A 25,653-nucleotide genomic window follows, 5' to 3' on the forward strand; every position below is an offset into this window, starting at 1 on the left:
AGGTACCTAGAAAACAAGGCTATAAGCAACTCCAGAGAAAACAAACAGTTATACAAGAACGAAATATAATCATAATATAATCGATGGCTCAATCGTGGGTTATGCTGACATTATCAAAATGAGGTAAATGCCAAATATTGAACTAAATACAAATTGTGACAACTCATTGGGAGGAAGGTGGCTGGAAGGGGGCCTGTGCTGCCAGGCGTGTGTGTGTACTGGGGGCAGTGGTAGGGAAATGCATGAAGAGCCAGAGCCGCATATTCTACAGTGGAAAGTTAACAGACAATACCTAGATTTCAAAATAAAGAAGAAGCTCTACAGACGTGATTTAGAAAACATGGAAATATGTGCACAGAGATACATCAGAAAGAAATGAGTCACTTGTAGAGAGTGGGATTGGGGTGAGTGAAAAGGGAACTTGGAGAGGCAAGGGGGAGCTTTATTGAATTTTTTTAGAACTAAGAACATGTATAACTTTAGGGGAAAGTTTTTAATTCAAAAAAGAAGAGGGGAATCTGGGCCAAGATGGCAACAGACAGGATGGAGGTTGGCAGCCCTGAGCCACAGACAAGGAGGAATTAAAGCAGAAAGTCCAGCGGAGGCATTAAGAGCTGCCAGCCCTCCATCTTGACTCTGTCTTTGCCTGGGAATTAATAGCTTACAATGAACATCTCTACCTGGGAAAGGCCTGGCTGGCGCGCAGGGTCGGCACTCCACAAACACAGACGACAGCAATAATGAAGCTGCCAATCCCAGGGGCACGCGGGGGACACATCTGCCACAGCTGGCCTCGCGAACTGTCAGCCCTCTTAAATGCACATCGCCGGGCCCGGGGAGGCTGTCACCTCTCCTCCCCAGTGTACCCTTGCTGGTGACTATAACTGCTCATTTCCATAAATTAGATCCCAGTATGTCCAAAATGGATTCTTTTTTTTAAAGAAAAAGGTGCTACTCTGAGTTAGGATAAAATTCTTGGAGAGCCCACATACTTGTCAGGAAATGAGTTCTTAATCTGGAGTCTAGGGAAAGAAGTCTTGGCAGGTCCGATGACCTCCCTGAAAATCTATGTCAATTGGCATATGTATGCAGATGTGCATTTATTTTTGTGCAGGCTCCATACTTAACTGTGCCAACGAGACTAAAACTACTGGATACCAGGCCAGGATGAAGTGATGTCACCATTTTAGGGCGTCTCACCTATAGAGACTATGGGGAAAGAGGAAGCACTGCACGGTCTCTAGGCTTCTTGGTTATACCTAGCGTTGTTATTTCAGGTTTCTGTACCTTGCAGGAGTGGATCCGTGCAGCGGGGATGTCAGCCTAATGCAGCAAGAAAGGTGCAAGGCGCCATGGAGAGCTGAACAATGCTTCACTTTCCAACAGGACCCCGGGGTTCATGACACACTCCGCCCCCGCTGCCATGTTGCCTGGCGACCCTTCAGCAGCCTGGGAAAGAGGCAGCCTCTCAGAGCTCCATTTAGGGGTTATGGGTGGAGGCTGAGATTCACCAAGCACAGGAGGCTGTGAGGGGCACAATGGAGCCATTTGTAGTGAGGACCTCACCGCCGGGAACACACAGATGCGCTGAGGAGGCACTGCTGTCAGGGTCAGTCGGCTCTGAGTCCCATTTGTGCCATCTTAGCAAATTGACTTTGGGCTAGTGGTTTAACGCCTGAAGCCTCAGTTCCTGTTAAATAGGAATCATTTCACCCAATTCTGAGGACCATATAATGATGTTCAAGCGTTCGATGCTGGGGAACTCACGAGCATTCAATAGACAGTTGCTAGTATTCCTGTTTTAAAAACGTGTAAATAAAACAATCAATAAATAAAATGTGTAAATAAACGTCATGGAATCTCACCTTTTACAGTATTTTAAGGAGAGAATAATTTAACATCATATATTTTTTAATTCCAACAGTAATATTTGTGCGTAACTCATGGTTACCTTTCTCGCCTTTAGCCCAGTGGTCCTCAGCTGGTGGGAGGAGAGGAGTTGTGCCGCAGGGGACATTTGGCAGCGTCTGAGATATTTTTGGTCATCACAACTGGGGGCGGATGCTACTGGCATCTAGTGCGTGGAGGCCAGAGATGCTGCTAAATATCTACAATGCCCAGGACGGCTCCCACAGCGAAGACTTTTTCTGCCCCAAATGCCAATAGTACTGAGGCTGGAAAAGTCTGCTCTAGCATTAAATATGAAACTTAAATCGGAAACATATAGTCCAAGGACCCTGTTGAGCATTCCGTTCTTGGAAGAGACAGTGCCTTGATTTTAAGAGCAGTGTTTCCCGCCGCCCAGCCTGTCATTTCTACTCTGATGACACTCAGTGAGAATGAATGACAGCGTTACCGCACCGGTGCAGGATGAGGCTGCCCGACACTGGTGGGTACCCCATCAGATGGGCAAAAAGAGCCAGCTATTGTTTCAGATTGTTTGTAGAGGCAACAGCGCTTTATTAGTTTCCCTTTTGTCATGAATCTGAACGTTCTGTACTAAATCTATTTTCAAAGGTAAATTAATACCTAAGATATTTTTAAAGCACCAGAGTGCAGTTTTGCAAATACGACTTTTTTTTTTTTTTTTTTTTACCAAATATGACTTTTTAATACCCCACTCCCCCAAACCTCACAGACATCCTTCTAGAATTAGGCTGGTTCTGACTGAGTCTGTTGACACTAGTATTAAACAATCATTTTCATATCATGGTTTTTGAACTGTTGACCATCCTTGCAAATTACCATCTTGGAAACCATTGTTCACAGACCAAAAGTTCAGTTAAAGGGAGCTAGATTGTCTGTGCAACAAAAACCTGCTTGTTTCTGATGGGGTTTCCAAAATGGAAAGTCTAAATTATAAATATAATAACATTGCCCACACTTTCCTTCCTCTTCTATTATAAATGCATATTCAGATATGTTAATATAAAGATGTACACTAATACAGAAAGGGCACCCAAAGTGACAGGAGGACTCCACTGGTGGAATGGTGTGTTTCTGTCCAGGCTCCCTGAGCCAGCCATCTTCCAAGCCCCTCATCAGTCTTCTGTGTGAAAGTCTTAGCTAAGAGTCAAGTCTCAACTGATAAGGCCTTGGAGACATAATCATTTTCCATTGACAGCACCTTGCCACCAATTCACAAACATTTTCATATTAATATTGAGCAATTTCCCTACATTCTAATCCATCAAAGTAGGCTATTAATCCTTCCTGTACCATTCTCTATTCAAATGCTAACAATTTTCTTCCCACAAGCTAAAACATTTGTCCGACAGCCTCTCACACAAAGACCCTGCATTGTTAGCGATGATGGATCAGAGTGTTAGTATGAAGGATGCAATGTAAATTATATCACTGATACTGTACATATGTAAAGGAAGAAAATCTTTTTAAAAGATCATTTGTATGCTAAAGATAATGAAAGTGATCCCCTGGTACAGCAACCTTAATTTTCCTTTCTAAGAGAAAAAAAGGTTCAGAGAATATGGAAATCCATCATGATTTATAACGGCACAAATGCCATCGTTTACTTCCCGAAAAAAATATACACCGTTTCTTTTAAAGAACTTATTGAAATGACTCAAGAAAACTTGTTAAAATATATCTTAAGAATTGCACACTCCGTGGTTACCAGGAGAAGAATATGGATAGCAGAGCTCAACTTGGGATGGAAAACAGATCGATCCCTCCGTTTTGGGTGGTGAGTGGATGGATGATTTATATTCATTATCAAAAGGCATTAAATGATATAGAAATTTGGCAGTGAATACACTTACGTCCCCAACAGGAGAGATGTGAAGTCTAGCATGTATTAAGAAATGGGATATAAGGGCTTCCCTGGTGGCGCAGTGGTTGGGAATCCGCCTGTCAATGTAGGGGACACAGGTTCGAGCCCTGGTCCGGGAAGATCCCACATGCCGCGGAGCAACTAAGCCCGTGCACCACAACTACTGAGCCTGGGCTCTAGAGCCCGCAAGCCACAACTACTGAGCCCACGTGCCACAACTACTGAAGCCCGTGTGCCTAGAGCCCATGCTCCGCAACAAGAGAAGCCACTGCAATGAGAAGCATGCGCACTGCAATGAAGAGTAGCCCCCGCTTGACACAACTAGAGAAAAGCCCGCGCGCAGCAACGAAGACCCAATGCAGCCAAAAATAAAGAAAATAAATAAAAATTTAAAAAAGGAAAAAAAGAAATGGGATATCAGTGTTGATGCTGTGAAAACACCTGGGCTCCACATCATTGTAAACTTCTGAGGACAAGAATGGACCATCTACATGGGGTCCTGTCTTCTACTCCCAGACTACCCAGAGAGTCAGAGGTCTTAAATACGAAGTAAAGAAATCATTGCGATGCTTCATTCCCTCATGTTTCTCTTCCACCTCCAAGTTCGCTGTTCTTCAGGGTTTTCCTTCCGTGTAAATGGCTGCTTGAAGGCAGGTATCCAGAATTCATCCTTGGTATCTTCCTCTCCCTCACCAGCCCCCACCTCCATCCAGTCTGGCCAAGGCTTGTCAATTTTTCCTGCAGAAACAGTCCTTTTCTGATCTGTCTCTCCATGAGCCATCTCCAGGACCTTCATCTGAGACACCGCCATCTTTCATGTGGACTCTGGCTCAGCTGGTCTCCCTACCACCTTCACCTCCTTCCTAACAATGCAGCCCAAAGGATCTTGAGATACAAATTTGATCATGTTACTTTACTGCTTTAAAAAAGGTAAATTAGGGCTTCCCTGGTGGCGCAGTGGTTGAGAGTCCGCCTGCCGAAGCAGGGGACACGGGTTCGTGCCCCGGTCTGGGAAGATCCCACATGCCGCGGAGCGGCTGGGCCCGTGAGCCATGGCCGCTAAGCCTGCGCGTCCGGAGCCTGTGCTCCGCAACGGGAGAGGCCACAACAGTGAGAGGCCCGCGTACCGCAAAACAAACAAACAAACAAAAAAAACAAAAAAAAGAAATTACCATGTGAAATTTGAGCATCATTAAGAAAAATAACACAGCAGAAAATCTGAATCCCTATGCTCTAATCTATTTGGAAACTTTTCTCCCCAATTCTTTGTATGCCTTTTATTTCCTTTGGAATTTAGATAGTTTTGAATCTGAAAAGCTAATGTGTGATGGTGGATCTCCTCTTTGTTGAACTCCATTAAACCCCATTATTACTTTTTGAGGATTAAGACTTGCCCCCGAAGGTATTATTATGCTGAGGTGCTATTTTTAAAAACATTTTATTGGAGTACAGTTGATTTACAACGTTGTGTTAGTTTCAGGCATACAGCCAAGGGGTTCAGTTATACATATACATATATTCATTCTTTTTCAGATTCTTTACCCATATAGGTTATTACAGAATATTGAGTAGAGTTCCCTGTGCTATACAGTAGGTCCTTGTGCATTATCTATTTTATATATAATACTGTGTGTATGTTAACCCCAATCTCCTAATTTATCCCTCCCACCCATTTCCCCTTTGGTAACTATAAGTTTGTTTTTGAAAGCTGTGAGTCTGTTTCTGTTTTGTAAATAAGTTCATTTGCATCATTTTTAAAAATTAGATTCCACATATAAGTGATATCATATGATATTTGTCTTTCTCTGTCTCTTCACTTTGTTTGATAATCTCTAGGTCCATCCATGTTGCTGCAAACGGCATTATTTTGTTCTTTTTTATGGCTGAGTAATATTCCATTGTACCACATCTTCTTCATCATTTCTTCTGTTGATAGACATTTATGTTGTTTCCATGTCCTGGCTATTGTAAATAGTGCTGCAATGAACACTGGGGTGTGTGTATCTTTTCAAATTATGGTTTTCTCTGGATATATGCCCAGGAGTGAGATTGCTAGATCATATGGGAGTTCTGTTTTTAGTTTTTGAAGGAACCTCCATACTGTTCTCCATAGTGGCTGTACCAATTTACATGCCCACCAACAGTGTAGAAGGGTTCCCTTTTCTCCACACCCTCTCCAGCATTCATTGTTTGTAGACTTTAAAAAAAAATTTTTATTTTATATTGGAGCATGGTTGATTAAAAATGTTGTATTAGTTTCACGTGTACAGCAAAGCGATTCAGTTATAAATATACATGTATCTATTCTTTTTCAAATTCTTTTCCCATTTAGGTTATTACAGAATATTGAGCAGTGTTCCCTGTGCTGTGCAGTAGATCCTTGTTGGTTATCTATTTTAAATATAGCAGTGTGTACACTGATGATGGCCATTCTGACTGGTGTGAGGTGATACCTCATTACAGTTTTGATTTGCATTTCTCTGAGATTATGCTGAGTGAAATAGACAGAGACAGACAAATACCATACGATTTCAGTATGTGGAATATAAAAAGTGAATAAGCAAACAAACAAAACAAAAACAACACGTAGATACAGAGAACACTGGTGATGAGAGGGGAAGGGGGTGGAGGAGGGTGAAGTGGGTAAAGGGAGTCAGCATATGGTAGTGGATGACAACTAAACTTTTAGTGGTGAGCATGCTGTAGTGTAGACAGAGTCAAATTATAATGCTGTCCACACGAAACATATGATGTTATAAATCAGTGTTACAAATCAAGTGGGCAAAAAGTGTAATTCATCTGTCGTAATAGCTTTTAATTAATTAATTAATTAATTTTTGGCTGTGTTGGGTCTCTGTTGCTGTGTGTGGTCTTTCTTCAGTTGCAGCGAGCGGGGGCTACTCTTAGTTGCGGTGCACGGGCTTCTCATTGTGGTGGCTTCTGTTGCTGCGGAGCACAGGCTCTAGGTGCACGGGCTTCAGTAGTTGTGGCACGTAGGCTCAGTAGTTGTGGCTCGCGGGCTCTAGAGCACAGGCTCAGTAGTTGTGGCGCATGGGCTTAGTCGCTCCGCAGCCTGTGGGATCTTCCCGGACCAGGGCTCGAACCCATGTCTCCTGTATTGGCAGGCAGATTCTTAACCACTGCACCACCAGGGAAGCCCCTCTCATAATATTTTAATGAGGAAAATATCACCATTTACCCTGGGACACGATTTCAACTGCCGAGTCTAAGAATAAGTACAATATTAAATATCTCAACTTGTACTGTTGTAGTTCAATCTGATTTCAAGTTCTGTTGTTATTCCTAAATATTACTCAATTCTTATCTTAAAAATTCTTAAATTTTTTTTTTTTTCGCTACGTGGGCCTCTCACTGTTGTGGCCTCTCCCGTTGCGGAGCACAGGCTCCAGACGCGCAGGCTCAGCGGCCATGGCTCACGGGCCCAGCCTCTCCGCGGCATGTGGGATCTTCCCGGACAAGGGCATGAACCCATGTCCCCTGCATTGGCAGGCGGACTCTCAACCACTGCGCCACCAGGGAAGCCCCATAAAAAATTGAGCAGAAGGGAGAGAGGGGAACAGAAGACCAGAGCAAGAGTGACACAGGGGAGGTTCCAAGGGAATGGCTTCTACATGCATGCTCAGAGGATGGGTGAGCCCCAGGTCACTGTTCTCTCTGCTGGCTTCCCAAAGCACCCTGTGACAGGGCATCGAGGAAAGGGCCTGATACAGAACCTAAAGAGCCCTGGGATGTACAGGGGCAGAAAGGAAACTATAATGGGGACTACTGCCTTCGAGGGCATCAGCAATCAGTGTGGGCCACGTTCCTCCATCAGAAGGACTGCCCTGGATCTCCACACACAGTCCACACAAGCAAGAGGAAAGGAAGTTGGCACTTTATCCCAGAACATCTAGCAGGGGCCTCATGCAACGCCACTCTGAACAGTTTGTCTGTCTGAGAGCACTTTTCCCAAACAGCTCCTCGCTTGTTAACTGCACTCGGGTTCAGCGGTGCTGTCCACACGCAACCAGACGGCGACCCGGAACCTTTCTTCTCCTGGTGCTGAAAGCCAGTGGGTAGATAATTATTCAAGGTCAGATTTTTCCGAGGTGGATGCCAGGGGAAAAAGAAGCCAACCTTAAGGGTGAGTCAATACTTTGCAAACACTTGTTTAAGGATTTCCTAATTACTCTAAGTGGTTCCTCCAGCTCTTGCACTTAAAAGGCTGCTGTTTTGTATGATGTCATCCTTTGCCCATTATCTCTGCAGTCAATTTGCAGTATTAGGAGAGGCAGCTAGAAAATATTTGCAAACATCAACATTCTCCGGTCTTAAAAGATAATCCCCCTTTCAACTCCCTATGAGCGTATCAACGGCACAGTTAGGTTTTCAGATGCCTCTAAACGGTAACACCACCAGCTGGATTGTACAGAAAATCTTTCTTCTGAGGAACTCAAAGAAATTTCTAAGTGGTATCACATCAATCACCGAGCAAGTCCTCAGAGGACTGGCCGGCAGGTAGTTAGAGGGTAATTAGAAATGCAAATTGATAAGCCCCTTTAAAATAGCTCCCAGAGGCAGCTCCCACCTGAATAAATCTGGTGTAAGATTTTAGTTTAAGGGTAGCTAGTGCCAGTAGGTTCTGACCCATTGGATGTGGCCTTACTTCACTAATTCTTCACAATAACAATAGTATCATTAGCATCTCCATACTGTAGGTGGGGAAACCGAGGCAGACAGAGGTCAAGCAACTTATGCAAAGCCATGCAGCTGAAATGACAGCCCCAGAGCTGGAACTTAACCAGATCTGTCTGACTTTTAAAGTTGGCCCTCTCACCCACCACCTGGCTACATAATCTCCTTTCCCTTCCGCAGGAGGAGAGGTTGTGGGGGTTTTCACAAACACTGCACAGAGGAGCATTCCTCCATAGGCGGAAACCTTGCTAAAGTAGAGGCTTGCGAGGTGAAGAATGCTTTGAGGCCAGACTGCTTTTAAATCGCCGTTCCTCCACTTATTCGCTGGGTGACCCTGGCCAAATTGCTTAACTTCTCTGAGTCTCTGCTTCTTTATTTGTAAAATGGAGATTGTAGTGGTTCTTACCTTGGAAGGTTGTTTTGGAGATTAAATGAGATAACATGTTAGATACTTAACATAGTGCCTGGACCCAGTAAGTACTCCATAAGTATTTGAATAATAATAATATTATTATTATTACAATATAAATCCTATATATTAGTATAATATATATATTTATTATTATATATTAGTTATATGTAAGTAATAAAGAAAGATTATTATTAAATACTATTACTATTATTAGGAGATGTCTGGCCTGTGAAAAGAAAGAGGTCATTGTCCCTAAACTCACATTATGCTCTCAGAGGTGCCGCCCAATTAACCCCCAAACTGACACAAGAAGGCTTGGTGGGCACACTCCTGTCTGTCTTTGAGATCTGCTCACCTGATCCTTCACCTCTTCAAAGCTGGGAGAGAAACACTTCTGTACCGCACTTCCTTCAGCCTGGTTCTCCCTCTGCAATCTCTGGACAAGTGTTTACTAAGCAAATCCTCAACTGACTCTACTTTTCAAAGCAAGGAAGCTGTGGTTAATTTCATATGCAAAGAAAGAGCCCAGGGCTCCGCATTAGTATCCTAATTTATGAAGAGTGAAATAAACTCCAGACTTGGCCAGCTGGTTCAGGTAAGGGGATAATAGAATAGCAAGCAACACCCAAGCAAAGTAGCTCAAATTGTATAAAGTAAAATTCAGCAATATTTAAAAGCAATTCAGCTCATCTGAAGCTGCTAAACATTCCCAAACTTAGTAATAACTAAAGCACAGAGTGTCATGAATGAAATGAAAATGTGACCCAGGGATCTCACCATTTATTCAGACCTCAGAATCTGAAAATTGCCCTCTAACTGAGAGGCTTAAAGTTATTACTTCATTCACTTAAGCATTTTACATAAGGCAGTTCTCTGATGATAAATCACATTGAAATTGATTTCGGTTTAAAAACGAAAAAATAATTCCACATTAACATGTGAAAGCGTAAAGATCTGCAGATCTGAATTATTGGGGTGCTCGTGCTAAAAATGGATGACAAATTGAAAAATAAGCATGTACTCACTTTTGGAAAATAAATCTGGTCCTCAGAACCACCCATTAAGCAAGGAAAAATAAACTGCCTCTCATTTCATTAAGAAAACTCATTTGCATCAACATTTATACTTACATATGTAATAATGCATGGTCCCAGCCTGAATACAAGGTGGTAATTCAATCAAAAAGCTCCGTTGATATGCTATCATAAACAGCAAAAATGGAAACAGAGCCTTGGGAATAAATCACCCTCTTACTATTCAGCTGGGACCACACTGGCCTATTTTACACTACATGCATTGGTGCAGTATTTCACAAACATAAAAAACTGTCTTTTCCTTTTATTCACTGACATGCGGCTGTTTGAACTGGCAGCTTATGGAACTCCAGCAGGTGCAGGATGGATCCCAGTGGTGGAATCAGACAGCAAACGATGAAGACAATAAGGCAATTAAGATTTTTAAATTCAAATAATCCTAATCAAAATTTAAAACACTTGAAATTTTAATCCGAAGCATAAGGTTTGCACACATACATCTCCGTTTGGACAGAAGAAACCCTACTGAAAATCAGCATCATTTTCAAAGCAGCAATATTTTCAGTTGCTAATTAGACATCTTCTCTTGGCTGATCCGATCATTCAGAAAATGTGTAAGTGGCATTTTCCAAGGCTCTACAAGGTTATTTCTTAGATAGAGTTGAGTAATCTTGGTGATGTACTTGCTGTTCCCTATGCCTGGAATCCCCCTCCCCTCTATCCCCATGTGGCTGGCTCATTGCCATTGAACTTCAGAGAGACTTCCCTGATTTCCCTCTCCATCACTAACCCTGCTCATTCTATTACATTATTCTGTTTATTTTTAAATTTATTATAGAAAATTTCAAGCATATATAGAAGTAGAGAGAATAATCAAATAAGTCTGCTGTTCTCAGCTTTAATGCCTACCAACACCTAGTCATTGTTTCAATCTTCTCTGCCCACTGTCCACCCCTTCTTCACGCCCGGTCACTTCAAAACATATGGAACAACCACAATGCTATGAGATTAGAAATCAATTACAGGAAAAAAACTATAAAAAACACAAACACATGGAGGCTAAACAATATTGCTACTAAATAACCCAGAGATCACTGAAGAAATCAAAGAGGAAACAAAAAAAAATACCTAGAAACAAATGACAATGAACAAAACCTATGGGATGCAGCAAAAGCAGTTCTAAGAGGGAAGTTTATAGCAATACAATCCTACCTCAAGAAACAAGAAAAATCTCAAATAAACAACCTAATCTTATACCTAGAGCAACTAGAGAAAGAAGAACAAACAAAACCCAAAGTTAGTAAAGAAAGCATAAAGATCAGAGCAGAAATAAATGATATAGAAATGAAAAAAAAAAAACAATAGCAAAGATCAATAAAACTAAAAGCTGGTTCTTTGAGAAGATAAACAAAACAGATAAACCTTTAGGCAGACTCATCAAGAAAAAAAGGGAGAGGACTCAAATCAACAAACTTAGAAATGAAAAAGGAGAAGTTACAACTGACACCACAGAAATACAAAGGATCGTAAGAGACTACTACAGACAACTCTATGCCAATAAAATGGACAACCTGGAAGAAATGGACAAATTCTTAGAAGAGTACAAACTTCCAAGACTGAATCAGAAAGAAATAGAAAATATGAACAGACAACTCACAAGTAATGAAACTGAAACTGTGATTAAAAATCTTCCAACAAACAAAAGTCCAGGACCAGATGGCTTCACAGGTGAATTCTATCAAACATTTAGAGAAGAGCTAACACCCATCCTTCTCAAACTCTTCCAAAAAATTGCAGAGGGAGGAACACTCCCAAACTCATTCTATGGGGCCACCATCATCCTGATACCAAAACCAGACAAAGATATCACAAAAAAAGAAAATTACAGACCAATATCACTGATGAACATAGACACAAAAATCCTCAACAAAATACTAGCAAACTCAATCCAACAACACATTAAAAAGATCACACACCTTGATCAAGGGGGATTTATCCCAGGAATGCAAGGATTCTTCAATATATGCAAATCAATCAATGTGATACACCATATTAACAAACTGAAGAATAAAAACCATATGATCATCTTAATAGATGCAGAAAAAGCTTTTGACAAAATTCAACACCCATTTATGATAAAAACTCTCCAGGAAGTGGGCATAGAGGGAACCTACCTTGACATAATAAAGGCAATATCTGACAAACCCACAGCAAACATTATTCTCAATGGTGAAAAACTGAAAGCATTTCCTCTAAAAGCAGGAACAAGACAAGGTTGCCCACTCTCACCACTATTATTCAACATAGTTTTGGAAGTCCTAGCCATAGCAATCAGAGAAGAAAAAGAAATAAAAGGAATCCAAATTGGCAAAGAAGTAAAACTATCACTGTTTGCAGATGACATGATACTATATATAGAAAATCCTAAAGATGTCACCAGAAAACTACTAGAGCTAACTGATGAATTTAGTAAAGTCACAGGATACAAAATTAATACCCAGAAATCTCTTACATTCCTATACTCTAACAACAAAAGATCAGAAAGAGAAATTAATCCCATTTACCATTTCAGCCAAAAGAATAGAATACCTAGGAATAAACCAACCTAAGGAGGCAAAAGACATGTACACAGAAAACTATAAGATACTGATGAAAGAAATCAAAGACAACAAAAACAGATGGAGAGACATACCATGTTCTTGGATTGGAAAAATCAATATTGTGAAAATGGTTATACTACCCAAAGTAAACTACATATTCAATGCAATCCCTATCAAATTACCAATGGCATTTTTCACAGAACTAGAACAAAAAGTTTTACAATTTTTATGGAAACACAAAAGACCTCGAATAGCAAAAGCAATCTTGAGGAAAAATACGGAGCTGGAGGAATCAGGCTCCCTGACTTCAGACTATACTATAAAGCTACAGTAATCAAGACAATATGGTATTGGCACAAAAACAGAAATATAGATCAATGGTACAGGATAGAAAGCCCAGAGATAAACCCATGCACCTATGGTCACCTAATCTATGACAAAGGAGGCCAGAATATATAATAGACTAAAGACAGCTACTTCAATAAGTGGAGCTGGGAAAACTGGACAGCTAAATGTAAAAGAATGAAATTAGAACACTCTCTAACACCATACACAAAAATAAACTCAAAATGGAATAAAGACCTAAATGTAAGGCTAGACACTATAAAACTCTTAGAGGAAAACATAGGCAGAACACTCTTTGAACACATAAATCACAGCAAGATCTTTTTTACCCACCTCCTAGAGTAATGAGAATAAAAACAAAAATAAACAAATGGGACCTAATGAAACTTAAAAGCTTTTGCATAGCAAAGGAAACCATAAACAAGGCAAAAAGACATAAACAAGCCCTCAGAGTGGGAGAAAATATTTGCAAATGAAGCAGCTGATAAAGGATTAATCTCCAAAATATACAAACAGCTCATGCAGCTCAGTATCAAAAAAAGAAACAACCCAATCAAAAAAAGAAACAACCCAATCAAAAAATGGGCGGAAGACCTAAATAAAATGGGCAGAAGACCTAAACATGTCTTCTTTCTCCAAAGAGGACATACAGATGGCCAACAAACTCATGAAAAGATGAGCATTACTAATTATTAGAGAAATGCAAATCAAAACTACAATGAGGTGTCACCTCACACCAGTCAGAATGGCCATCATCAAAAAAACCTACGAACAATAAATGCTGGAGAGGGTGTGGAATAAAGGGAACCCTCTTGCACTGTTGGTGGGAAAGTAAATTGATACAACCACCATGGAGAACAGTAATGGGGATTCCTTAAAAAAACTAAAAACAGAACTATCATATGACCCAGCAATCCCACTACTGGGCATATACCCAGAGAAAACCATAATTCAAAAAGACACATGCGCCCCAATGTTCATTGCAGCATTATTTACAATAGCCAGGACATGGAAGCAACCTAAGTGTCCATCAACAGATGAATGGATAAAGAAGATGTGGCACATATATACAATGGAATATTACTCGGCCATAAAAAGGAACAAAATTGGGTCACCTGTAGAGACATGGATGGACTTAGAGACTGTCATACAGAGTGAAGTAAGTCAGAAAGAGGAAAACAAATATCGTATATTAACGCATATATGTGGAATCTGAAAAAATTGGTATAGACGCTCTTATTTACAAAGCAGAAATAGAGACACAGACGTAGAGAACAAACGTATGGACACCAAGGGGGAAAGGTGGGGGTGGGATGAATTGGGAGATTGGGATTGACACATATACACTATTGATACTATGTATAAAACAGATAACTGATGAGAACCTACTGTATAGCACAGGGAACTGTACACAGTGCACTGTGGTAACCTAAATGGGAAGGAAATACAAAAAAGATATATGATATATGATATATGTATAAGTATATAAGATATATGTATATAAGATATATGTATACGTATAAGATATATGTATATAAGATATATGTATACATATAGCTGATTCACTTTGCTGTACAGTAGAAACTAACACAATATGGTAAATCAACTATACTCCAATAAAAATTAAAAAAAAACAAAAAACACATGGTTGGGCTTCCCTGGTGGCGCAGTGGTTAAGAGTCCGCCTGCCGATGCAGGGGACATGTGTTTGTGCCCCGGTCCGGGAAGATCCCACATGCCGCGGAGCGGCTAGGCCCATGAGCCATGGCCGCTGAGCCTGCGCGTCCGGAGCCTGTGCTCCACAACAGGAGAGGCCACAGCAGTGAGAGGCCCGCGTACCGCAAAAAAAAAAAAAAAAAAAAAAAAAAAACATGGATGACATCATGTCCTCTCATCTGAAAATATTTTGATGTGTTTCCCTACATAAGACTACGGTAAATAAGTTCCACTTTTATGACGACTCAATGTTAGACAGTTCTTTCTTTTACTGATCTGAAATCCATATTGGCTCAGCGGAGCCAAGCAAGGGCGCCAAGTTTAGAAAGTCCTGAGTTTGGTGCCCATTATCATTTAGGCCATGCCCTAGCCATGCTGTCTAGGGAGGTTACTTCCTCTTTCCTTTCCTCATTTCTAAAATGGGTACCCCCCCGATAAAATAAAATAAAATAAAATGGGTACCCCAGTCCAAATTAGCATGCAGAAACTCATCTTGAACCCAGTGGTGACAGACCCTCTCTGAGCCAGGCTCTTGCTAACTTTATACACAGCAGATACTCTTCAAGAAACTTTATAAATATTCCCTCACTTAATCTTCATAAAAGCTGTATGGTCGGGACTATTATTATCCCCATTCTATGGATGGAGAAATAAGGCAGAGAGAGTTTAAGTAATTCATCCAAGGTCACACAGCTGTAGAGCTGGGATTCAAACATGATTAGCTCATACTCTTAACTACTCTGCTATGCTACATTTTAGTAGAAATCTTATGATGTAGTGGGCTCCCAGCCACCAGAAATTTAAGCCAAGGCTGGCCATTTACTAAATGAGACAGGACATGTGAAAACACAAAGTATGGCATTTACTACATACCGGATGCCCAATCCATGGCAACCAACCTTTCAGCGGATTCCAGCATAGATGCTGGGAGCACTTGAAGTCCCCCAAGGCCCACTGAAACTGATGCTGCTCTCAGCCTCCTGGAAAGGGGTGAGTATAGCCTTGCACGCTCGAGGTCTAGTCTTGCCAGGAGAAAGCCAACAGCTTGGACAAATACCACAGCACAGAAATGATAACAGCTTACATCGTGAAGCACCTGCCATGCACCAGGTCCTGGTCTAGGCATGTTGCATATATGAACTCGTTCAATCCTCCAACAACCTGACTCGGGTACTATTATCATTTGTGGTTTACAGATAAGAAGACAGAGACTTAAGAAGATTAAGCAACTTGCCCAAGTGACTAATTGGAGGAACTTGGATGAGACCCAATTTTTTACCCAATGAGACTGAAGTTAACAGACTCAAATCCTAGTGCTGAAGCCACCATCTCATTTCAAATGGAAATAAAGTGGGCCAGGAGGTTACAGGGCTAACAGAGAGAGAAGGCGGAGGAAGTCAGAGACATTCAAGAACGGTGTGTTCTCCTGTCAGTGATGCAGGGAGGGGCCCCCTTGGCCAGGCCCTGAGCCAGAGGTCCTGGGGGCTGCAGCAGCAAAGAGGCCCCGTGCCTATTTTCAAGGAGCTCAGATCCAGACAGGGAGGAAGGAGACATGGCAAACTCTCTCAGAGAGAAGGAGGAAGCAGTTGGTGCGTTTACAGAGTGCAATGGGGCTTTCGTAGGGCACCACCTCTCGGCATTTCAGAGGTCTACTGCACCTCCAATCCACTTTCCTTCTTCTGACTCTATAAGCAGCAAAGAACAAAGTCAATTTTACAAGTGGAGTTCTGAGTGGCCTCAATATTTCGAAGAGGCTCTATTACCGTGGAGAACAAGAAACGCTCAGTTTATTAACTATATCTCCCGTAAACACAGGCACACGCATGCATGTATGCACGTGTGCACACACACACATGCAAGTTTCCATCTCAGGAAAAGGAATCATTAGCACCCATCTTTTTGAGGACCCTTGATGGGATGCTGATGGCCAAGCAGGATGAGCAGAGGTTTATGAGTCTGGACACTTCCACCATCCCCCTGTCTGAGTACCCATTGTGCGTCAAGCACTGGTATTAGGTCTGAAGCTAAAGGTTTAAACTGGAGGCGAGCCCAGGGAGAAGTGAGTGAATGTGTCTATAACCTGCAAGGTCAGTGGAGGCAGAAGTCTGTCCTATTCACTCTTCAGGCCCCCAGGGCCCGCAGTGTCTACTGCCCTGAGTAAGCCAACAGTAAGTGTCTCTTGAACAGATGCATGAAGAGGTAAGTGACCTTGGCCAAGGTCAGTTTCTTCCTTGGTAGCGTGAAGCTCCTACAACCACTGAGAGGGATGCCTTGAAGAAGGATCCAGCATCCAATGTACACGAGAGGCCTCCAGGTTCTCAAGGCGGGATCCATTTCCTAGGGAAAGAATCCGCTTTCTGAAACCGCACATATTCACCAGAGCTTCTGCAGAAATAAAGGAATAAACTTCATGGTACGGTTTTTAATTTTTGTTTGTAATTTCTGTCTTGCTTCTAATAAGCAAAGCAAAGCTTCCTCCTTCTCCGACACCCTCCTCGTGGTCTCCCAGAGCATCCCTGAGTTTGTCCAGGGCTCCCCTCTCGCTGCAGCTCAGCCCATAGGCGCGCAGCACGGCTCTCCTTCCTCCTTTCACCTCTTCAGCAGATGCAATAAAAACCTTTCACTGGCTGACATCGAAAAGGCAGCGCTGCCTCAACTGCTGGGTAATTCAGGAAGCCTCTTTCTCATTTTAATTGGTTCCCTAATTGGAATGTTTATGGGTTGTGCAACAGCCTGGGATAAAAAGGCCGGGTGAGCAATTACGTGCCTGGCATTCCTATCTGGCAGGAGTTAATAGTTTAATAACAAGAAGGAGAAACATCCCGAAGTTCAGTGGAATGCCATGGTTTTGTTCTCAAGAAATACCTCGATGCAAAACAATCCCCCAAGTCAGAAATGATGTCACGCAGTGCTTACCCAGTAGCAAGCTGGTGCTTTGCGAGTCTCCGGGTCCCTTTTTGATTTAGTGGGACCTGCAGAACGGGGGCTCGCTGGGGCCTGTCAGGTTTATAACTGTGCACTCCTTCACTGGCTGGAGATAAGGGGGGAAGCAGGGCCCCTGATGGGCCTGATTGATTCTCTGGAACGAAGGTTTGTCTTTCCTGGCGGGTTGGATGACTTCATTCTGGTAGATGAGGTCACCTGAGTCAAGGCAATAAAGCGTCTGATATTCACATGAAAGCCAGGGTTCAAAGCAACCTCTGAAGGAAAGTCTCGCGATGCCCCCATCCCCTCCACGCCATCAGGAAACAGCATCTGCGCTAAGACCCTTCTTTCCGTGGTACAATTTTTTCTGGAATGAAACTCGCCGCCCCCCGCCCCAAGCAAACTCTGAAGCCTAGTTGGATGGTTCTAATTTATAAAAATTTGGGAGTGGGTGGGTTGTGCAGAAAAATTGTCCGTAACGACTTGGGCATTTGGCTGAAATAAGCTGAGTGCCGTTTTCCCAAAGGAAATCATATTCTAATTGTTGCCACATCGTGGCAACTGGGTCCTTGGTTGTTTTAAACAAGCTCACTGGTCTCTTTCGGCTCGGAAAATCCCTGGTATCAATTTTCTGGTAGAGAAACAGCAGACTGGGAACACAGCTTTCATCTAATCCTGTAGATTACAAGTAACTTTTTCATGATGCTACTGTACTGAGATGGTATTATCTAAAGCAGCAACACTAACGGAAGGTTTGGATTTGGGAAAGGACAGAAGCAAATTTTTTTTTTCAATACAGGAATAAGAAAAGATGACCTCTGCCTACGATCACAAATTAGAAATCTTTCCCCAGAGGGCAAAGTCCATTTTTGATTTGAGTTTTGAACTGATCTAATTTGGCCCAGTTTTATGTGCTTTATACACATTGGTTCAGCACTTGGCACTTGGTGGTGGATTTGGGTAATTAGCTAACTTCCCCAAGCATTGGTTTCCTTAAATGTAACACAACACCAAGACGAACACTAAATAAGGAAATCTTGTATTTTGTAGAAATGGAGATGTCATCAGATGCAACGTTATTTTGTGTCTCTCCAAGAAACGAAAAACACTGGTGATGGAACCATATCCCAAAGCTTTCTTATCATTTGGAATTTTTGTTGAAAAAGTATTTTGAAGATTTATCTTGACGTAGACTTTCACCACGTATCACGCTTGGTATTCATACAAAATGGGAGTGGGATATATTGGTTAAGGTAATGACAACCAGGTCATGACCACTGCTTGGCTGGAAGCAGTTGTATGAAGTCATCAAAGGGAAGATGAAACCTGATTCCTGAGATGTTCAAATGGGAAATGATGTGCGTTAGAACTGAGGAGACCCAGGAGCTTGGCACATAGTAAATAGTCAATAAAACACAGTCATTGTAGTATTAATGATTATTCCGGAGAGGAACCGTAATGTAATTGCAAATTTTCTCTTTCCCCACTTTTTATCAGAACGGAGGTTTCAATGAGTTTGATGTTCCCGGACAAAGGCAGCACTCTCCACGGCTCCACACTCCACACCCCGCGACCAGCCAGGCTCTCTTCCCATGGTTCCACCCAGTCACCTCATTGAACCACTTAGGTCACATGTCCTTTTCTGAAGCAGGGAAATAGGATGTTTTGATTGGCCAGACCTGGGTCATGTGCCCAGTCTGTTGCCAGGGGTTACAGTTGGCCCTACCTAAGCTACAAAGCCAGGGAGTGGGAAGGAGCGGTTCCCCAAAGGAAGATCAAGGTGGTTTATTACCAGAAAAAGGAGACGTAGCTGTGGGACAGTTAAAACCACTTTATTTGACTCAACTCAGGACCCAGGTATCCACAGGTATTTAAGTAGCCACCTTGAGCCCAGACCTCTCCAGGGATTCAGGAAGCCCCGGACACCCTCAAGTCTCTATGAGGAGCTAAACAAAAATTATGAGCAGCTTCGCAGGGGTAAATAAGCAACAGAGCTTCTGTAATCAGGAGCCGGAAGCTCCCTACCAGAGATAGAGGTTCCTGACCGCAAAAGGAGCTTTGCATCTCTTCCTGAACATGCCTGCAAGGATGGCAGAACGAGTGCTGAGTTCTCACGAAAGGACACCCACTAAACTCAGCAAGATCACCACCCACCATGAGAAACAGTAGATTTTTTTCAAACTCATTTGACACAAAACCCTCCTTTTATAGGATCTCATGAAGTGAAGCTTGCATACATCCCATATTGGAAAATGCTAGCCTAAAACAATTGCCCATTTTTCTAAGTTCCTCTGAGCCAACATTTATGGACTATAAATGCCTAGCACATTCCAGGAGCCCTGTTTATGGCTGGGAAAGGGCAGGATTACGGCTCTAGGGGAACCCACCATCCAAAAGACAAGGTGACAGACATTTTGGTGCTGTGATGGACCTGAGAATAACAGACTATGCGCAAGTAGAGAGGCAGGGGTATTCAACAATCCCTGGAAGCGCCCTGAAATACTTCAAAGAGGAGATGTGCTTGAAGTGTGGGCATTAAAGGATGAGTAGAGTCTGTCAAGCACAGAGACACTGCAAGCAGAGGGCACAGCACAGCTACCCCTACTCCTGACATAGAGATGTTCCAGAAAATATTAAATGGCATTTGGAATGCTAGAGGAGGCCTCAGACTTGCTTATGCACTTTTCCCTCAAAGCCCCTATAACCAAAAAAATGTCACTACAGGAGATGCTACAAGTTCCTGTCCAGGTAGGAAGGTGGCTTGCCAAACCCCACTCCCTCGGTTGCTTCCAAAAGATGCTAATTGAGTTTTGAAAGGTCTCAGGCACCACCCAGAGTAGATCTCAACACCCATAGGGGCAAGTTTGCTTCCCACAATGAACCTATGTGGTGGTTTTAAAATAGGTCTGCACGTTCATTGACACTTTCAAACGGTGGAGTCTAATTTCCTTCTGCTTGAATGTGGGTCAGACTTAATCAAGCAACTTTATTTTAATGAACAGGAAGTGACAAGTGATTTTCTATGACTTCCGAGGCTAGGTCATAAAAAGCTTATAGCTTCTGCCTAGTTTTCTCTCTCTCTCTCCCGCTGCCCCTCTTTTTCTCTTTCTGTCTCTTTTTCTCTGTCCCTCTCTCCCTCCCTCTCTTCTCTCTTTCCCTCGCTATTCTTCTGTTTCTTTGTCTCTCTGTGTGTGTGTGTGTGTGTGTGTGTGTGTGTGTGTGTCTGTCCGTCTCTATTTGCCCCTCTCTTCCTATCCTTCTCTCCCACTCTGGACACTCACTTTTGGACCCCGCCAACACGTTGTGAGGACGCCCAGGCTACCTGGTGAGGCCATGTGGTGGTACTTTCCCAGAAAGCCCTAGCTCAGGTCTCAGCCAATGCAGTCGTATGTGGAATCACATTATTTTGTGCATTGAAGCTACCCAGACGCAGCTATACAGCCTGGTAGGTGTGGTGGTCAGAGACGGCGGAGTAGAGTATGCCGGATAATCCCCCTATCTTTTTTTTCAAAGCTTATTTGTGTGTTTCTCTTATTCTCTATGCCTCATGGGAAGAGAAACCACAGTAAATGCAAAGAACAGCACATTTCTTTGGCGGCTTTGGGGCCTAAGAGGACTCAGGTGGTAAAAGTTATAAGGTTTCACTTTACACAGAGATTAGAAAGTTTCTAGCAGGTACCATGCAAATTTCACCCATGCTCCAAACACAGCAGTGATTAAAAGTATTTAAAGAGGAGTTGGACACCTTCATGGTTCTCCCAGGCCCTCATCTGCATATTAAATCTGCTCTGCTGAATCTTCTCAACTGGAGGAAGTTTCTCTCTCTGCCAGCTCAGCCACTGCCTGGGAGGATTAATGACAAGGCAGCTCCAGTCTAGGCTGAAGAAATCCTGACCACGTCATCTGCCAGTTTCAGCACCTGGCTCCACACAATGCCAGGTGCTGGGTGAAGTCTGCACAAGGAGTGGGGAAAGTATTCAAGACCTTCCAACCCAGCTGCCTTTCCACCGAGGGCCGGGTAAACAGTCCTGGAGGCCGCTGCCTGGTGGGGACATGGCAAAGCTGTCAGTTTTCAAGTACAGGTTGGATCTTTCTCCTTGCAGGAGGGTAAACTGGGTATACCTTTTCTGAAGTGCATTACCAGCCAGGGTTGAAATTAGGCCGGTTTTCTTTTTACATATCAGTTAAGCAGAAAGCTGAACTAACTGGAAAGGTGATAGGCTAAAGCATTCTGGGAAAGGGAGGTTTTTGTCTTCATTGACGGAGGATTTCTTGCTTCTCAGGCTCTGTGGAGCTACAGTCGTGAGCCAGGAGATGCAGCCCACTGCTGGACACAGCTTGTAAATAAGTCAACACTGAAATCATTCATTACTGCAGCAATAAGTGTTGCAGAGAAGTATGGGTATTCTAATGAAGGTGGCTAATAGGGGTCGAACCCACGTGGGGAGAGTCACAATTCCCAGCCTTGTCTGAGCTCGGGCCAAAAGTCCCTCCCTGAGCTCCGTGGCATCCGTATGAGACTGCTCACTGCTTGGAAGAAAGAAGGTTGCAGCCAGCCAGCTCCCTTTCTTTAAACCAGCATCCCTATCATTCCCCACAGGGCGTCTTCAGCAAGTGCATGAATCCTCTCTCCCACCCGCACTGTGGTCCACACGAATAAAATCCTAAGAATGGCCAATATATTCTGCGCCAAGTCACAATAGCCTGCAAGAAGAAATGCATAAACTCATAGCTTCGAACCTAGGCTATTTAGCATCCCATTAAAAATATTCAAAATATAAATCAAAATTCATGGGAATAAGTAATATTCAATTTCGAATTTATGGCATTTTAAAATAGGATGATTTCCTCAAATGTGCAATAAATTTGGTTTTGTGGAATTGCACTTGCCACCTTATCATGACAGTTGCTTTATCTACACAGCCCACCAAAGCAGAGTCACTTTATAGAATCTAAATTCACAAATCAACTGTCGTCTTCACTTCACTGATTCATTGCTGATGGGCCTTTCACAAGGTAAAAAAAAAAAAAAAAATCCCTTCTGAGTTGACAAGAGTAATAAATGGGGAGCTGAGCACTGCCCATCCATCCACTGGCCTGCTGACCCGCCTGTAGTGATACATGGCAGAATAGACTCATAAACCAGCCGCATCTTTGACCTCTCAGAATAAATGGAAACAGAAGAGCATTTATGATTATCACTGTGTTTAAGGATCATGGTCCGACCAGAGGATGATACAAACTCAAGGAGCATCTTGAAAACAGGAACCCAGGCCAGGCCATTGAGAGTCAAAAATCCAGAAATTTTAGAGAAGTTTTCCCTTTGTCAGTTTTTATGGCCCCTGCTGTCCTGTTGTTTCATCAGGTGAGAGAGTGCTGGTGGAGGACATGTAACAGGGAAAGGGCATCTTTGAGTCTGCAGAGAAAACATTACAGAAACACTAGGAAGAAGGAAAGAAAATGAAGGAAACTGACCAAATTAGAGGATGTGGTCAGATACACTGCAGATATTTTTAGAGCGGCCTGTGTAACAGCTTTTCTGAATGCCAAATTTTAGCCTCAGATAAGCTAAGGAAAACCCTGACATTGCCAGTGTAAGAAATTAGTATGATTGGCAAATACGCAGTGATTAAGTTCTTTCTTAGAAATGTAAACTTGTTTTTTTGTGTTCTTTTGCGGTACGCGGGCCTCTCACTGTTGTGGCCTCTCCCATTGCGGAGCACAGGCTACGGACGCGCAGGCTCAGCGGCCACGGCTCACGGGCCCAGCCGCTCCGCGGCATGTGGGATCTTCCCGGACCGGGTCACGAACCCCCGTCCCCTGCATCAGCAGGCGAACTCCCAACCACTGCGCCACCAGAGAAGCCCATAAACTTGTTTTTTATGTAGCAAAAGCCAAATCTTTAAAAACATGTCCCCAGTTAATTTAAGCACGGCTCATGCTTTATAAACTGTTTTTTTCAAAAGCACAATTTGTAGAATGGAAATGCATTTTTCAGTTGCTAATTGACAATATTCAAAGCCAAACTCTTAATTGTGTTTGAGAGAAAAGCAAGAAACAGATTCGGGGCATCTCAGTCATGATACAAGCACATGGATTTCAATTTTCTGAACTCAGCTCTGGGACAGAAATAACATGTATAGATTCAAAATGACTAACAAGATTTTGACTATCAGCATCCAGAAATGGATTTCTGCTTGCTAGAAGTATTCAACAGGAGGGACATATTTAAGCAAGTGCTAATTCTGACCTCATATTTAGCATCTGTACTCAGACATTCTATTGAGAAGTTGAATGTGTTTTAAGGGACTATTTTTAATAGTAAAAATAATGCAACATCGTTATAGAAAGGTTGGAAGAGGAAAAGGTCATCTCCAATGAAATCACCCTACTGCAACTATTATTATCTTGTGTATTCACTTTTACCTTTGCATATGTTCACAAGGATAGCATACATATAATTTTATATTTTTTTAATTTTAATAAGTTTTTGTACTGTTTGCTTTCAGGCTTTTTGTAATTATAATTTTAATGGCTACATAATTATCTATCAAATATATGCACTGTGATTTAGTTGATCATCATTTATTTTATAATTGTTGGATATTTAGGCAGCTTCTAAATTATAAATAATTCTCTGATTAATAACTTCTTATTTGTGAATAATATACTCATGGACAGTTAAACTTCAAAGGACTAGTTAAATAGCAAATTAAATACAGCTGAGGAGAGAATTAGTGACTCAGAAGATAGATCTGAGAAAGTTTCTCAGAATGGAGTGTGGAAGCAGAGAAACACGGATCATATGGAAGAGAGATGAAGAGACAGAAAGGAAGGAATCAGAAGATCCAAATACAACTAATTGGAGTTCCAGAGATGAGTATAGGAAGAATTGGAGAAAACATGATGTGTCAGTTGTACATGAAGGCTGAGGGTTTCCTAGAATTAGTCATGAGACTCCAAATAAAAGAAGAACATTAGGGCTTCCCTGGTGGCGCAGTGGTTGAGAGTCCGCCTGCCGATGCAGGGGACACGGGTTTGTGCCCCGGTCCGGGAAGATCCCACATGCTGCGGAGCAGCTGGGCCCGTGAGCCGTGGCCGCTGAGCCTGCACGTCCGGAGCCTGTGCTCTGCAACAGGAGAGGCCACAACAGTGAGAGGCCCACGTACAGCAAAAAAAAAAAAAAAAGAAAGAAAAGATTTCTGATAATAGATATATGGATGTAGTTAGATATAGACAAAAAAAAAATACAAGGATCAATCCCTGTTGATTCATGACTATTTATTGACCTTCTACTATATGCCAGGCACTGCATTAAGACTTCAACATAAATTATCTTATTTAATTCACTAAAACAACTCAGCATGGGAAGGATAAACCAGTCCAATTTTACGGATGGAAAATGAGGACCCAGAGAAAAGAGGTGACTTACTTGTCTCTACATCATTAACTGCTGGAGTTAATATTTAAACTTGACTTGGCTCCAAAGCCACATGCTCCTTTCACCATCCCACACTGTCTTGAATTGGTTGACAGACACCGTTATTTCTGACAGTGGATTCTGGTCGACTTCAGTGGAAGGCTTTTGTGGATGTGAACCTTCTCTGAGCTGTCATCTTGACTCCTCTTTACTCTTAAGCAAATTGTGTGGAACAAGAGTCAGTCAACTTTTTCCTAAAGGATCAGATAGTAAATAATTCAGGCTTTACAGCCATATAGTCTCTGTTGCAACTTCTCAGCTCTGTTTTTGTAGCATGAATGCAGCCCTAGACAATACCCAAACGAATGGGTGGGGCTGTGTTCCAAGGAAAGTTTCTTAATAAAAACAGGCTGGACTTGGCCTCTGGGCCATAGTTTGTGGACCTCTGATGTAGAGGCTGAAAAAATGGCTTTAGGATCTAGGTTGACTGGGTCCAGTCCTGGTTCTACCACCAACTGAATGTGCAACCTTCAGGAAGTTATCTAATTTCACTACGTAAAATTGGGATAGAGTTGTTGTGAGGATCAAATAACTGAATATGGATGTTATTTAGAAACTCATGAAATGAAAAGTATTGTGTGCCTCCACCTTCAAGATTTTTAAAATTAAAACCAACCCAATCAAAAAAATGGGTGGAAGATGTAAATAGACATTTC

The 25,653-nt window shown here is 42.3% G+C and overlaps 1 pseudogene across 1 annotated transcript in view; it reads left to right on the forward strand.

Annotated features, from left to right (window-relative positions):
- Positions 1 to 16,779: 16,779 nt before the first annotated feature.
- Positions 16,780 to 25,653, forward strand: part of LOC309837337 (mitochondrial import inner membrane translocase subunit Tim29-like) — a 94,908-nt pseudogene continuing 86,034 nt past the window's right edge. The window contains exons 1-2 of the transcript in view: positions 16,780 to 16,791; positions 17,054 to 17,255. The product of the transcript in view is annotated as a mitochondrial import inner membrane translocase subunit Tim29-like (transcript). The remainder of the gene's footprint in view (positions 16,792 to 17,053; positions 17,256 to 25,653) is intronic.

This window comes from Grampus griseus (assembly GCF_964374135.1).
Source record: "Grampus griseus genome assembly, chromosome: 19".
Lineage (NCBI taxonomy): Eukaryota > Metazoa > Chordata > Mammalia > Artiodactyla > Delphinidae > Grampus > Grampus griseus.